General features: G+C 31.7%; 1 pseudogene; it reads left to right on the top strand.

Moving 5' to 3' along the window:
- Positions 1 to 7,335, top strand: part of LOC149565654 (wax ester synthase/diacylglycerol acyltransferase 5-like) — a 43,688-nt pseudogene extending 36,353 nt beyond the window's left edge.
- Positions 7,336 to 16,824: the final 9,489 nt, after the last annotated feature.

Here is a 16,824-nt window from a genome sequence, read left to right as displayed (position 1 = left end):
AAAATAAAGATCTTATTTCTCAAAATCTACTTTTTGAATATGTAATTTATTTATGTACCAATATGATAGAATTTTTTGGGTATGGATCTTTAAAAACCACTTTTTCAAAATGGTTTCGAGACCATATGACACTCCTGTATGCACACCATAATTTGACACAAATATATATATATATATATTGTTTAAATCCTTTTAAAGGAAGTTACCTAACACACCAAAGATTGATGAAAATATTTTTCCTTAATTTTTAATTGAATAATTTTATTAATATTAATTTTTAATTGGCTATAAAGGTAAGTTATAAAACCTCTTGTGTAAGGACATCATAATTTGATAAAAAATTCACTCTTTCCAAAAAATCCTCTTTTTTTTAAGCATCAAAGGAATTGTATGTAGATTGATGAAATATAAATTAATTTTAAAAAAAACACAAAATAAAGAAGTTATTAAAGTTTTAGTGAACCTCACTATTTTACATTTAGGTCAAGGCCTTAATTTGTCAGTTCAATGTCTTAGCCAAATCTTGAGAGGTCAACGCATAGACTTGGACTCACCAAGCCTATCCTAAACCGAAGTCTGAGGTGGGATAAAAAAACTCCTACCCCATGTGTAAGAAATGGGTGCCCATTTTGAAAAAGTATTTTCAACATTTTAAATCCCAAAAAATAAAAATAAAAATTGATTTTTAAGGTGGCCATTTTTTAAAAATTCAATTCTTATTTTATTTTTTCAAAAATGGGCACCCAATTTGTAAAAAAATGGGTGCCTACTTTTTTAAATTCAGATCGAGCATCCAAGCCTAATACGAGTGGCCATTTTTAAAAAAAAGGTGCCCATTTCTAGAGGAGCATGATCTCAATCCATAGACTTCCATGGAATTGAGACTTATCTTTGTGCACTTACCCTTCAAATAGGCAAGTTATCTATTCCTTGGTAGGTACTTACTCTAATCTAATTTCCTTTTCATTCACCTTTACTCTTAAAAAATGGCACTTCATTAACATATTCTTTGTCTATATATTTTTTATTAGATAAATAGTTTTTACAGGGACCCTAAAACCTAAGAGTTAAAAAACAAACAAGATTGATAATAAGCATTAAAAGCCCAGCCAAAAAAGAGTAAGTCTAAATGCTGATAATAAGCACAAGGCCTAGCCGAACAACAAAGACCATAGGAAAGGCCATACTATTTTTTGAAAAAATGAAACAGAAAAAAGCTAGGACAAAAAGTCAGATGAAAAAGGAATAGCTAGAAACAAAAGGATAGAAAAGAGCTAATCCTCGTTCTTTCTTTCCAGCTCTTGCATGACCTATGTAGCCTTGTAGGCCATCTAGTTCTCCTCAGCCTCCTACTGATGAGTCTTGTGAACATCCTAGTCCAGACAAGTGTAAGTGATACCTATGGCAGTTTCATCATCAGATCTATTTTTCCCCCTGTCTTTTCCTTCCTCATCCCCCAACACTTGTCTATCTTTAAGAAAACTAGTTAAAGACAGGATATTGTCATTTATCGAGTTGAGTAGTGAGATCATCTGGCTTGACAAATTATGGTTGTAATTTTCTAGGTTGAGAATCCTCCTTTTCGCCAAGCTAATTCTATCATCCTGGTCTATCCCTTTCTCAAGACCCTTCAGATTCTTGGCTCCTTCCATTTGACCCACCTTCTCCTTAACCTCCTCTAGCTCGTTAAAAAGCCACTTGATTGACCTAAAATTGTCAATCATGTTGTTGCGGGTGTTGTTCAGAAGGTTCATCCCAATTTCCCTAGCATTATTAGAGATTGCCACAATTGTAGGGTTAATTAGCTCTTTAAGCCGTAGCTCCTAATTCTCCACCAGAATCTAGGGATTCATCACTTCTTTGAAAGTACCCATTTTCATTGTCCTCACATTATAATTCCTCCAAGCTTTCCTCATGTCTTTGGCCAACACTTCCATCCTCTGCCTCATCTCCAATACTGTCCTTTTTTTGCTCATCTAGATGGGCATGAGGATGGACAAGGGAGAGAGGTAGCGTGGACATATCTGGTTCTTGATGCATCCTCTCATCCTCCAAACCCACCCGCTTGTGTTTCTTCCCACCCTGGTCTTCCTTTTTTCCATTTTGCTTCTCCTTATCCTCATCTTCAATCTCTGTGTCCTCCTCTTCATCATTGTAGTCCTTCTCCTCATTCCCAAGCATTTTTTGACCATGACCCCTAAGGCTTTTTCTACTAGGGGTAATGGGAGAGAGCAACTTCTTATCATGTGGTGTACTTTTTTACCAGACAAAGCTAAATCCCCTTCCTTAGAACTAATGCTTTGAATATCATCCAAGTCAGAGGAGTAGCTTGAGCTACCATTTTCCTCTTTTGGAGCCTATGAGGGGATGTTACTTATCGTCTAAGCCTTAAAGTGCTCGTAGATAAGCAATAACAGCCCCTCATGCAAAGTGGGGTTAATAGTGGGCTTCTTTTTGAAGCTAGACAGTACCTTGCTCATGGAAGTCAACAAATAGAAAGGAAATGAAACTTTACTATCATGCCAAAAATGATTCAAAAGAACAAAATGGTGGGTGCGAACACGATCAAACCTAGGGTTAAGAGTAATGTACTCAATGACAGTGTGTAGAATATACCTCCATAGTTTCATTATGGAATCTAGATCATAGAACATATCACTCTTTTTCAGGGCATTCAGCTCCTTAGTGTTCTCAATGAAGTCCTTCACTGCATTGGTCGAGAGCTTTTTGTCCCTAAAGAACTTAAAACCCTCCATTGGAATCTCAGTTATAGTCAAAATCACCTCGTCCGTTATCAGAAATGAAACCCCATTCACCTTGACTCTACCGTCCTTCCATGAGTTGACCATGCTGTCGGTCACATCTTGATCAAAACCATGCAGCTTCATGATATATCTTGTAATCCCACCCTGTTCCAGCTTCTCCCACACTTTGTCCCTACTTCTCCATTTTTCCATCTTTCCCACCATTTCTTTTCAGCTCCTTTCACCCACCATTTCAACACTTTGCACTCGCACAATTCTCATAAGCACAACACACTATAACTTCACCACCTGATGGGGACCTCTGTGTTTAAGAAAAAAGCTGAAGAAATTAACCTTACAATAGCATAGGTTGCATATGGAAAAAATGACCCAAAAAATGTGTCAAATAAACTGTAATCAATTCCACCTCTTGCGCTTTCCAATACAACCTTTATGGATTGTACCCTTTCCCCAAAAACCATTCCTAGTCATAATTGCAAATTGATCTCCTCCATACTCCCTTGGATCTTATCTAGCTCAATCATGCTCTTAACATCCACTGGAAAACTCTTTCCCAGTTGCCAGGTCATCTTTTGGTTAGATTCGATACCTTTATTTGGGAACCAATTTGCCACTGAGTTTGCTTCTTGGAAAACGTGAGTGACATGGACTCTATTAAATTTAGCAAGAGTCTTATGTGTCTCTTCAATTAGATTTTCAATTGACCACAAATAATGAGAATTACCATTAATACATTTAATAATGGTATTCAAATCCCCTTCAAGCCAGAGATTAGTAACTCCAACTTCAAAAACCAGTTTCACCACATGGCAAGCAGTACTTGCTTCCACAAAGTGATTAGTTTGGAAGCCCAGTGGGAGAGAGAAGGTCGCTACTCCCTCACCAAATTCATTCCTTATTATGCCTCCACTTCTCGATGAGCCAAGATTTCCCTTGGAGGCCCCATCAAAGTTGGCTTTATACCATCCTTCTGGGGGGAGAAGCCACTTGGCTTCCTATCTTTTGTCCTTTTCCTTCTCAATTTTTCTACCACTCGCTTTGATATCTCCCCCCTCCCTTACTAGTTAGTTTTCCTTTATATTTTTATAAATCTTCTTCTCGAGCACTATGGTCGGCTCCTCTCTATCTCTGAAGATTCTATTGTTCCTCTCCTTCCATATGCTCCAGCAGTAATGAGGTAAGATCCAAGTACTTAATTCCTACAAAACAGATAGATTGAACAAATTTTTCCATTGGCTGAAAAAATCCAGGAGATTATCTAGCATGCACCAGCTAATCCCTAAGTCTCGGGTAAGGAAATCCCAAACCTCCCTTTGTTTATATATGTTGTTTTAGATTCTTAGAGATGTTTGAAGCACATGAATTATCATAGTAGATTACAATGCATTCATCAAAATAGAACTCATCTAAACTCTAACAGAACATAAACTATTACTAGACAACCCCAAGATTTGAATAGGGTTACAAAATAGGTAACACAAAATATAATAACTCAAAGTGTGAGTTTACAAGATAGACAGACCCAACTCAAAATTTGAAGAGAAACTAATAAATACAAGAACCCTCATAAATATTATTTAATGTACAACAAAAACTAGAATATAATAAACATATGAAAGAATAATACAATTTCTTCTTCAAAAGATCAAAACCTTAACTAGGGTTTCAAATACTTGTACCAATTAAAATTATATCACATAAGTCTTGATCTTTGAAAAATCAAAATCCATGTTGATGAAACCGTAGGCATAACAATAATAACTTTGAAAGGGAATGCTAACACTATGACTAGGGTTGACCATAAAGAATAACAACATAATCAATTAATAAAGACATAACCACAAAATGTAAAATTAATTGGGAGGATCCCACTAATCAATAGCCCATTGGACCCCACTAATTAATGGAGAAAATCAAATGACTAGAACCCCCATTTGCCTCCCTTTATTTTAAATAATTTATTATTATGATTATTTTGTCTCTTTTCTTATTGGGATCTCAACATTTCACTTATGTTTCTTTCTGTAGGTGTAACTTCAAGGAGTGACCCGATGCCCTTTTTTGTGAAAGCATATATATTTTTATAAATTTATAGAAATCGATGAATGAATTCATATAAAAAGTAGCTAGAAAGAGTATACATCTTATAATAAAAAATCAAGTGAATTTGGACAACATTTCAAAGCATGACCAATAACTTATATTTATCAAAGAATTTTTTATTTTTATAATTCAATAAACATACGTATAATTTTTTGAGGACCAAACAATCACATGCAAAGTGTGTTAGGTCATATATTTCTAAGAAAACTTCTCTGCTTGAAATTATCTATTTAATAATTAAACCAACTTGAATTTCATTAGTCTTGAGAGATACTAATATTCTTGGTTATTTCATTTTGTTTTTTGTATTTAGTAATTTAATGTTCAGATTTACTTATGCCAAGGGGACAATTTAGTCTCTTGAGCATTACCTCATGAATTGTGATGATAAAATAAAATTTCACTAATTGTTGCACTCAAATAATATTTTATTGATCTGTCAATATGTTACCACATAATTTATTAATTTTTTATGACCACGTGTATATTTTACAAGTGTAAACTTATAAAGTACAATGTATCTATGTATACACACATACATACATGCACACATACATACATACATATGTATGTATGTACACACATATATCTCACTACAAACAGCTTTAATATCATAACAATAGGTAATATTATATAAGAAATAGAACATAATAACTATCAAAATATAATCTGATATTGTATCTTTTCCCTTACTTAAACAAGCTATCTTCTTTATATTTTCCACTGGCGTAACATTCCAGCATCTGCAGGAAAAAAACATGAAGACAACCAACGGTTACTTACTGGAATAAGGTAAACATTTTTGTAAGGGAAATACTCATGATTATGATAATGGTTCGGACGAAGCCAAGATACACCTTAGGGAGATTGTCTCTCACTGCTATCCCTAATTCTTAATTCCACAAACAATGCCAATGATTCTCAAGTCCCACCAACCATTCCACAACGTACAATGGTCAACCAAAAGCCCAAAGGCTTTCTGCAAATTGTCTACAATATGATTGTTCCACATTGCATTACATTCATTTTTTTACTTGAGGTTTGTTGTTTCTCATTTGTATGGTTTTATGTTCTAGTATTTTAGTTTTTCTTCTATTATAATTGTTTTTTTAACTAATTTTTTCTTTTTTTCTTTTTTTCTTTTTCCATTATACAAAAGAATTGTAGTTCATTCTTAATCATTTCATCAACAATAGCTTTCAACTTAATAGAACAATTTATCCTTATTTCAATTAGATGGCAATCACTCTGCTATGGAAACATGATAAGACAAAGCCCCTATTTGTTCAAAGTGTCTACCTTACGTGACTCTGAACATGGATGATATCAATTTGATTAGAAGGGCACCGCATGGGGTAGGTTAAAGTTTTTCCTACCATTTTATGGCGAATTGATTATCATAGAGTTGGCTTTGTCAGATGTTCAATTTTCTGGGATACGATGATCCTGAGCATACATTAATTTTGGTGGCAGACATTGAACAGGGTTATTATGGGAGCACTTTCCACTGGACTTGTACGTTATATGGGCAGACATCAAAATGGTATGCATAGCAATTGAATATCACAGAATTCATAGATATATTGGGTACATGTATTTATTTAATGACTTTAAGATCTATATTGAATAAGTGTACCTATAAGGTTTTAACAAATATTATGAGAGAGGATCTACTAGTTGAACACCCAGAACTAATATTTAAAAAACACATCATCAAATATTTATATTACAAAATAGTAATCAATTATCTATATTACAAATTTATTAACATTTTAATCATTTAATTTATTTTTTAAATAAACTAATATTAATTTCATAAATAATTTATTTTTTAAACAAACATTTCATAATTTTTTCTCTTGACATAAGTACATCCATGTTGTCTAAAAGCTGATTCTAATTCCAACTTTTTTCCCCCACTAAGAGATCAAGCTGAAGATATATCTTTCCCACATAAAGCAATGAAACAAAATAATTCAAGACTGCGAGCAGCGGTTGTAGTAAATATGAGGCAGTAATATAAGGCAGACATTCATACTTTACTCCTATGCAAAACAATATGGCAATTTTGTTTAAAGTCTAACATTAAATTTTTTTCAGGATCTGGATAGGAACATGAAGATCCCATCAAAATATACGTGGGGTAATACACTAGTTTTTTGGATTATTCGACTTCCAATGGTCCACTATGAAGATAGTCTTCAATACTGTCGTAGTACAAAGAGGATTTCCAGACTCAAGAAGTAGTCTTTCGAGACCAAACTGACGTACCCTATAGCCAGCCACCTGCCAACTAAGGTAAATATTTCAGGTTAGATATATGGTAGCAAAACATTTCCATTGACTCGGATATTCATCCAGATAAGTTTTCAAAATGCACTTCACTTCACTGGTATGTCTCTTTATATAGAAAATGATCTGGATGAATTATTTTTGAATGGATGAGCAGAGGCACAAGCAAATGTAAACACTAAACATAATGTGTTGGGGTACAATAAAAATAGATTGTATTTCATTCACAGTGATTGTTCAAATGAAGACATAGTGCCTCTCTTATAGGCAAGTGTACAATATTCTACAAATATCTAGCATTAGGCGACAAGAAAAAATATCTACATAGTTCTGGAAAGTACTACAGCCAACACAACCAAAATACATAAACCTAAAAACCTAAAAACATCTAATGATGAACATGAGAAAATTAATTCCAAGTAGAAATTAATATTTCTAACACCACCCCCCCCCCCAATTTCTACTATCTACTATTACAAAACTCATTAAGGAGATATTAAAAGGTGGAGACATTACTTATTACCAATAGAGTTCCTTGTGTACATATGAACAACCAAGCACTTAGTTTCCTTAATACCCAACATAAAATAAGTCATAGGGATATGAAATAGGTTGAGGCTTTTTAGGTTTATACCTTTACCATCAAGCACAAGAAGGACATAGCCAACAAAGTAGTTGATGAACTTAGTAGAAGATACATGATTACTTCTCATTTTCAACTAGAAAGTGTGAGAATTGAAGCACTCAAAGACATGTATGGAGTATATCCTAATTTTGGAGAAACTTATAAGGTATGTATGGATTTTGGTGATAAGTATCGTGTTGAATTCTATGATTTTTTGACTCAAACAAACTTTTCTTCAAAGGAAGGAAACTTTAGAATAATGTCACAAAATGTGTGGAAACATGCATGATTTGTTAAAGAGCTAAATGGAGAACTACATATACAGGGATCTATAAATATTTTCGAATAGGTCATAGGCCATAGGAAAGCACAACAATGGATTTTTTCATAGGATTTCCATGAACACATTTGTGGTAGTTGATAGGTTCATAAAAAAGACTCACTTATTTCCATGCAAAGCAACCAATGATGCTTTTCATATAACATTTTTTTTCAAAGAATTTATAAAGATTCATGAGCTAACTCTCAACATAGTTTTACAATATGATGTGGTGTTCATAGGACAATTTTATAGGTTTAGAATAAATGCTTAAGAGATTGAATTTCCACTTGAGATTGGGATCTCTCCCATCTTAAATATAGAAGACCTCACACCATTCAAAGGAGGTAATGGAGAAGTACATTCAGGGAAGATTGTAGATGTAAGCAATACTTGGTACAACATTTTTGAAGAAGTGCATCAAGGAACTACCATTAAGGAAGCTCCAAAACTAGAGAAGATACTTGACACAAAATTTCTGAAAAATACCAAATAAAAGGAGTATAAGCAATACTTGGTCAAAATTAGAGGCTATGTAGATGTGGATGATATGTGGAGGATGACATAAAGAAGCTCATATCAAGTGGGCTTGAGGTAAATTTACTTGGGATCTATGGTTTTGGCGCACCTACATGAAGAACTTTTCTTTTCATTTTACCTCCATATGTAAATAAATCTATCATGCATATTATAATAGGTTACTACATATTTTCAAGTAATTTTATTTCTTTAAGTTGTAATAAAGGCTTATTTTGTAAGGCATTAACATGACTTGGCACACCTATAAGCCATAACGATCTCTTTGCAAATTGGCCTATGTGCATGTAATGAGATTAATTAGCTTGTAATTAAGATAATTTAAATTTGTTATGAGGGTAACAAAAATAGGAATTCATATTAAATTGATAATGTGGACATATTGAAAATGTTGCACTTTTGCAACTATGCAACTTTGGCAACAAAACCAGACTAAGAGTCTTTTGACTTTACAAGAACATGAAAAGCCATGAGATGCATGTATTTATTTCATGAATGATATAACTATAGAAGTTTTTTAGATAAATTGTATTTTGAGGAATGCAGAAACCCAAAGAATTATATTTTGCCTATGTATTTTTGCTAATAAAGGTATACAAACTGTAACAAAGCTGGAACCACTGTGCATGTTTAAAGCATCATGGTATCTATGATTTTTAATAAATTTACCATCGTCAAATGTTAGAATGGGAGAAAAAGCAGAATGCTGACATGATGTATAGAGGAAAGGTGGAAAATAATCTTGGAAAGAAAGATGGTGTTAGTGTGATTTTAGTAGAGGGTTGACAAGATTTAGAATAGTTGGATGTATTATATTATTGAGCTTCATTCATTCTTTCATCTAACATTAATTTGTTCTTTAACATTAATTAACACTATCATTCATTCATTCTTTAACTTTCTTTAGCATAACACATAACACACAATAACAATCATTAATTCAATTACATTTAAAAAAGGTAGAAAATTATTACCTCTACTCCCCAAGGATTAGCATGGGTTCCTTTCCTTTTCCCAAAGTATCCATCTATGACAATAATATTTTTAACACTATCAAACTTAATTCAATACACTAAAGAGAAGAACATAATAAAATAACATTTTTCTTCTATGTAATTTGGATAATTACAATGAGGTTTAATCCTATCGAGAAGAAATTTGTGAGTATCAATATCCTTGTCTTGTCCATGTTGTTGTCGATCCTTGCACCTATGAGACAATGATCAAATATAAAAATGTTAGCAAAAAATTACTATTCATAACTATATTAGATAAACTATCTCCATATGGTGTATTGAATTATACCTGTTGATCCATGAGACTTTGAGAGATGCCTTGGATAGAGGATGGGGCTCCTGCATATGTTAGCTAAAAATAAGAAGCATTCAAACATGGAGCACACATACAAATTTATATAACTTCATTATCTTTGTGCAATTTCAGTATGTAAATATACATGCACATATATATCCAAAAGAATTTGAAGGTATGTGCAGGATCATGGTATGCCAAAAAGTGGTGATCTAAAAAATATGTAGTTCTAAAATTCCTCAAAGCATTTCAAAATACATTCCAACTTTTTTCCTAAAATGCCTCCAAGCATTTCAAAATGTATTCCAACTTTTTTCCCACCTATCCTAATAATGAACGAAAACAATTAAAATTTTTATAATGCTTACTATATATTTGATACCAACCCTGTATTGTCAACTTTTAAAAGTCCTCAAAATATGTTTTTGGCTTGTTGTTGTGTTGTTTTTACTTCAAACATATAGCTCACAACTATTTTTCACCAAAATTTGATGAAATGAAAAGTGTTTCTTAAGAATGATTTTGGTTTTCCATAAATGAAATGTTTATCAAATTATGAGTTTAGTAAGTAATTATTACTTATTTTCTAATAGAGTTACGTATAAAGTGTCGATTGACACACTGCTTAAAAAAATAACTATAACTTTCAGATGGTACAACATTTTTGAAATTCAAAAGATGCATCACATTCCATGCTTCTTCTACTATAAGGAAAAATAAATAATAAATAAATTTTGTAGGGTTTTGAATTATTTAAGGTGGTCAAACACAAGATTTTTTATTCCAAAAATACTAAAGCAAAAAATTAATAATTAATTATTTATTTAGAATTAAAATACCGAAAAATATGTGTCACATCTAGGAATGAGTCTATTTCTATTTAGAATATTATCTAGAATTATTTACATTTGGTTTTGATTAACATGGTTAGACAAATGTTTATTTCTTAATTTTGTCCTAAATTTTTTGTACCATTGTAGTAAAATTCAAAAATTTGACCAATCAAATTTTATGTTTTTTTAGATAGGGCCTGATCGTTTAGAAACTAAATTCAATCTACTAGATTTTTTTTTCTCTCAACTTTTTGATATAAAGTTTATAAATGGTAGAAAATTGCACGTCAAGTTGACATAACCCTTATTTGTTAATTTTTTATTGTCACTTAAGAGCATAGTATGGTTGAGCATGATCTTACACATATCTATGAGTGTGTAAAAGTTAAATACCTTTTCATCTCCAAAAATCTAATATGACACATAAAAAGTTCCAGTGCTTATAAACAATATGTAGTAAAATATGAGCTATACTTACTTCACTATTCAACCTATTAATGGAAGGGGAAGAATATTCACGAGCTTTGTTTAGAAGAAAGAGCTTTTCCACACTTGGTTGCATCCTTAAAATGCATTCTATCAGTACTAAAATAGGAAAAGGATTTCTTTTAATGGAAAATAAATAAATTTATTAGAAATATCATAAAAGTATAAAGATAGAGTGTCATGTACCTTTTGCACCAAATTGTTTCTCCTATGATAAGGAAGTTCTTAGTATTTTGATTATTGATGTTGTTAGTCAAATAAAAGAATAAGTTATTTAATGCTACTCTACACAAATGTGAATGTATGTATATTATTTCAATCTTGTGAATTTCTATACATACACTCACATACATGTCATTATTATATTCTATCACTATGATCCTTTACATTAAGTAGAATTAAAGACATATTAAGGACTTACAAATTAACTAATCAAACTTGATTAGGGTTAGGTTACTTAAAGAGCTATTACATGAACTAAATTCATGTCTCTTCATCAAGAGACATATGGTTACTAGACATGTCTTCCCATCTTATGTCCTTTGCATTTTATATATATGTGAATCGATGCCAAGAGAATAATCATCAAAATTGCTAAATGCATTGATCTCTTCTAATTTGCAATATTAAAAATTATGTTTCATACATTCAAAATAGTTATATATTAGGAAAAAACTTTATGAATTTAGATCTACATTGGCTAGATCATAATCTAAAAAATAAAAATCAAGTGTTAATGTATAAATCCTTTCATGGGTTGCATTAAATCTACAAAATACTCATTTTTTCATGATCAGTTTGATCATTTTATGGGAGGTTGAATGACATGTTGTGTGCCCAATTTTATATCTATTATTTCACCATATTTCATTAAAAATAATGACTAATAGAAAAATAAATCTTGGTGTTGATACATGTTGATTGTTTAATCATAAATGAATTATTTGAAACTTGATTCTTCTCTATGTTAAAATGGTGCAAGCTTTTTAGGGCACTATTAGGAGCCATAGGTATTCCTTAGTTATAATAAAAAATTTGAAACTTCCCATTCTACTTACTTAAAATATTATTCACATTTTTGAACAACCTTATACATAGTGTTAGGTTGTAACATAGAAAATAATGAGTCAACATTTATTAAAATATGGTTTCAATATGAATTTGTTGTAATAAAATGATCTCCTACACCACTATATCTATATAAATTTGAATGTGATGTAATTATAAAAAATAAATTCTTAGCTACAAATATTATTCCATAGGAGTTTACCTCAACAAATCATGGCCAGTTGTGTAGTGTTCAAAACCTGAATTTGTTCAAAACTCAAGTTGTCAAACAGGTATCTAAAAGTGCATTTCATTTTGGAAGTTCTTTGGAAATTTTTTGAGAAAGGAATTTAATTTAATTTTTAGAGGCTTGATTGGGATATTATAATAAGTCCATTTTAATGAAGCTTACGGAAATATTTAATGCGAGATCATCAACATGCTCCTCTCTTTCATCTCTTCTTCCCTTTTCCATCCTTTCTCCTAGGTGAAACTAGAGTAAAACCTAAAAGTTCCTCTTCAAATATCCTATTTATATTTTGTTAAGATCAAAGTAGGATATATTTATCCTAGGTCCTTCCTTTCATTCACTTATCCACTTGGAATCTACTCCTTGAATGGAAATGAGATTTCCTCAAAATCTAGACCTAGATTATGGATCTCAAGACTATTTTGGAGCTCTGACAACTAAGTCGGTCAGGTTGTGGGAGTTAGTCAATTCTGAGATATATATTATTGCTTCCATTCACTCCATTTTTCATATCACAATGTCTCATTCTCAAGCACTTCAAAATTCACAAGATGTAGCTCTTAAGCATTCAAGTCATCAAGTCTTCAGGCATTCCTCCATTAAAGATCAAGGACTCAAACATTCAAGAAATTGAAGTTTTATCTTCAAGATCTTCTTCAATCCATCCAATATCCTTTTTTAATCTTCTTATATCCACTCATCTTCATCCTCTTGTTCCAAATCCATTGATAAAGAAACCACATTGCATTTGATTCAAGATATCTAGCTTTTGTACAATGAGTTTGTACACTTACTTTATATGTTATTTTAATTATTTCAATTCAAGGTTAATTCCTAAACTAGGGATTGATCAAAGTAAACTCCCCATAAACAAAAAGGAAATAATTTGCATGTTGAAAATATCAAATAGATGAATAGGTTGTAGATTGGAGTACCCTTTTTTGCTTTCTTTCAAATTGCAAAATCAGAATCAACATCACACACCATCATTAGGGTTTCACTGCACTCTTGAAGATTCCACTTTCACCCTAAAAATTTAGTTTTCCTATGATAGGTCTTTAAAATATTTTTAGGTTTCATTTGTTGCATAGTTTTAGGCTTGAATCGGCTAACTTCCATTCATTTTAATTAGAACAAGAAGGACAAACCAAATTTCAAAGGTGGGTTCCTTCTCTTGCTTTATAGTTTTAGCATATCTACATTACAGACACACATTAAAGGTTTTAAGGAATTTGATATCTTTCCTCTATTCTTCCTAGATTTAGTTTGCATTAGTGCTCCTTGTTCATTCAGTTAGCACTGATATCTCTAGACCTAGTTCTCTAGAATTAGGATTGAAATGATTCTTTTTCCTTATCTTCCTCTTTCAATATCATATAATTTCATATGTGATTTGGTTATGTTATGAACTGAAGTCATGTATCCTTGATTCATATTTCCTCCACTACATTTATTGGTGAACCCGACTTATGACATTTCCACTTTTAATTTGGTGTTAGATTTTTCATTCAAAGTTAGCTCTTTATCTTGTGTACTTTCTATCTTTCTTTATATTAGTTGGTTTGGAGTTCATATTATAAGGTTAGATATCTTATTGTCTTCTTGCCTTATTTTGTGTATGATCTTTACTACTTTTAATCTTACTTCTAGCATTCCTATTAGGATACATCATAGGCTTATGGCTCTTTCTTGATCCAGATTCCTCATCTCCTCTTATTCAAAACCTTAGTCACCCTTTGGTTTCTCTTGATTCTAATCCTTCTATGTATCATGACTCTTCCTACTTATCTCATGATGAGGATGAGGATTTTAGAATTCCTCTTGAACAAGTTGATAAGCTACTAAAGAGATTGATAAAATATGTGATTGGCTTTTGTATAAGAAAATCAAAATACTTAGATTATTGATGCTTTCAATTCTCTTTAAAAATAATTTGTAATCATGCAAATGGTGTTAATATTTTGCATGGTCTTACTCACCTTGTCCATACTCATGTTAAGCCTTTGAATCAAGTTTCTTCTAAAGTAGGGATGGGTCCTCTTATTTCTACTCTTGAGCCTATTTTACCTATTTATATGCCTATCTTTAGCATTTCAACTTATGTTCCTCTTAATATGACTACTTCTTTTTAGGTATCTAATCCTATTAGTAGTCTTCCTATCCCTTGTTTCCCCATGAGTGTTCCTCCTTCATTTACAACTTCACAACCTTAATAGAAAAATGTTCCTTTCATTTATCCCAATCCTCCTACTATGGCTTCGAGTGGTCCAATTGTGGTTTCTTATATTATGGCTAATTCATAGAGTCTACCTAGTGTGTCAATTATGTTTATTTCATCTCTTCCTTCGAAGAATTCAACTATCCTTACTCCTTCTCGTATGGTGTCTTGTTTGCAACAACAACTTATTTCCTTCACTCAGTTTAAGTTTAATGTTCTTACAAGTGAGATGAATAGTCTTGTATCTTTTGACATTATTCATATTGCTACTCCTTTACAAGTTGATATGCCTCACCTTGACACTCATAATGGTAAGGGTGGTCCTATGGCACATCTTAAGACTTTCCAAGTTCTTTATACTGACTATTCCCATGATCATAGGATTTTAGCTAAGTTGTTTTCTCATACTTTTTTGTGACAAATATTTATAATGGTATTGTTCATTTCCAATTTATTCTATTGATACTTTTCATAAACTTGCTAATTCCATCATACAAAAATTTCATAATACTATTCGTCCCTCTATTTTTTTGACTGATTTGATGCACTGTAAACAAATTCCTAAAGAGAAAATGATTCATTTTATTGTTAGATTTATGCATTTGCATGCTCAGCTTTCTTATCATGTGTTTGATATTAATATTCATCATATGTTTACTGAAAATTTACAAAGAGATATTCAAGATAGGATTATATTTAATGAGTTTACCTCTTTTTCACACTTTGTGGAGAGCTTCATCATTATCAATTACAAGCGAGTGAGTTGAGAGAACTAGTTCAATGGCTCATGTACTATTTAATAAGAGATATGCCACACCTAATTCTAAAAAATTCCACATAGCTTATAGTTATGTCAAGATCAATAAAGCCATGAATATAGTAAATGATCAAGTAGTTGATGGATCTAAAAATGTCACTACTTCTTACTCTACTTTTTAGATGAATCATAACTTTAATCCTCTTGATGGTTCTTTACATTCTATTATGATTAGGTTTCTTAGTGCTAATATTATTACACTTCCTCCTATTAAACCACTTTTTCCTTTTACTACATTAGGTCCAAATTTTAATCTTCAATATTTTGCCAATTTCATCACTAGCCTAGACATGATATCAAGATCTATTATTCTTTGAAACATAAGATTCATTATTTAATTGATAGTAATGCTTTATCAATTGAGGTTCAAGATAATAGAAAAAAATGTGGCACATCCTAATCAAAACCCTTAAATATACACTAATATTTTGCCATAGTACACAACTAATACTATTGTTCAGTTTCCTTCTTCTTTTGTTCCTCCCAAAGTGAATGTTGATTATAATACCTTATGACAAGAGAATGATAATATTGTTAATGCTATAGAAAATGTAGTTTAACCTCCACCTCCACCTAAGGAAGGCATTTCATTTGCTTCTAATGCTCAATGCTAAACCTAAACCAGATCATAAGCATTTTAGAGCCCTTACTATCTCATTCACTAATGTTGGTAAATTTAAGGTTCTAGACATTCCTCTTTATATTAATACTCATAATGATAAATATCCTTGTTATGGGTGTCTTGTTGATACTAATTTTATGGTATATATCATCACTGACGAACATATTTACAATAAGAGGAAACATCATGACTTATATGACTCAATTGATACCTAGATTCATATTTGTAATGGTTTCTTGTATCTTGCTAGAGGTTACATCTCTTTTCCTATTGAGATTCATGTTAAAGTAGTGAATATTATCTTTGTTCTCATTTCTGCTTCCAATTAGTTCCAAGAAAGCTTGGTTTACCTTTGTTGACTATCATGCAAACTATTTCTTCTTCTATTCACAATGTATTAAATTTCCTTATGATGGTGAGAGTATGATGATCAATCAAAGTCTTTATTATCCTTCTAAACCTCAACCTTGTGCTACTCCTAACTTATTTTGGCCTTCTCTTCCTACTACTACTCCTATTCATGATGACTATATATTCTATTCATATAAAGAATATAATGTGAAAACATTTCTAAGTTAAGTATGCCTTGTCATCTTTTC

Source organism: Cupressus sempervirens, chromosome 3 (genome assembly GCF_028749045.1).
Source record: "Cupressus sempervirens isolate cs-2001-9-10 chromosome 3, ASM2874904v1, whole genome shotgun sequence".
NCBI lineage: Eukaryota > Viridiplantae > Streptophyta > Pinopsida > Cupressales > Cupressaceae > Cupressus > Cupressus sempervirens.
This window is presented reverse-complemented; position numbering and strand designations above follow the sequence as displayed.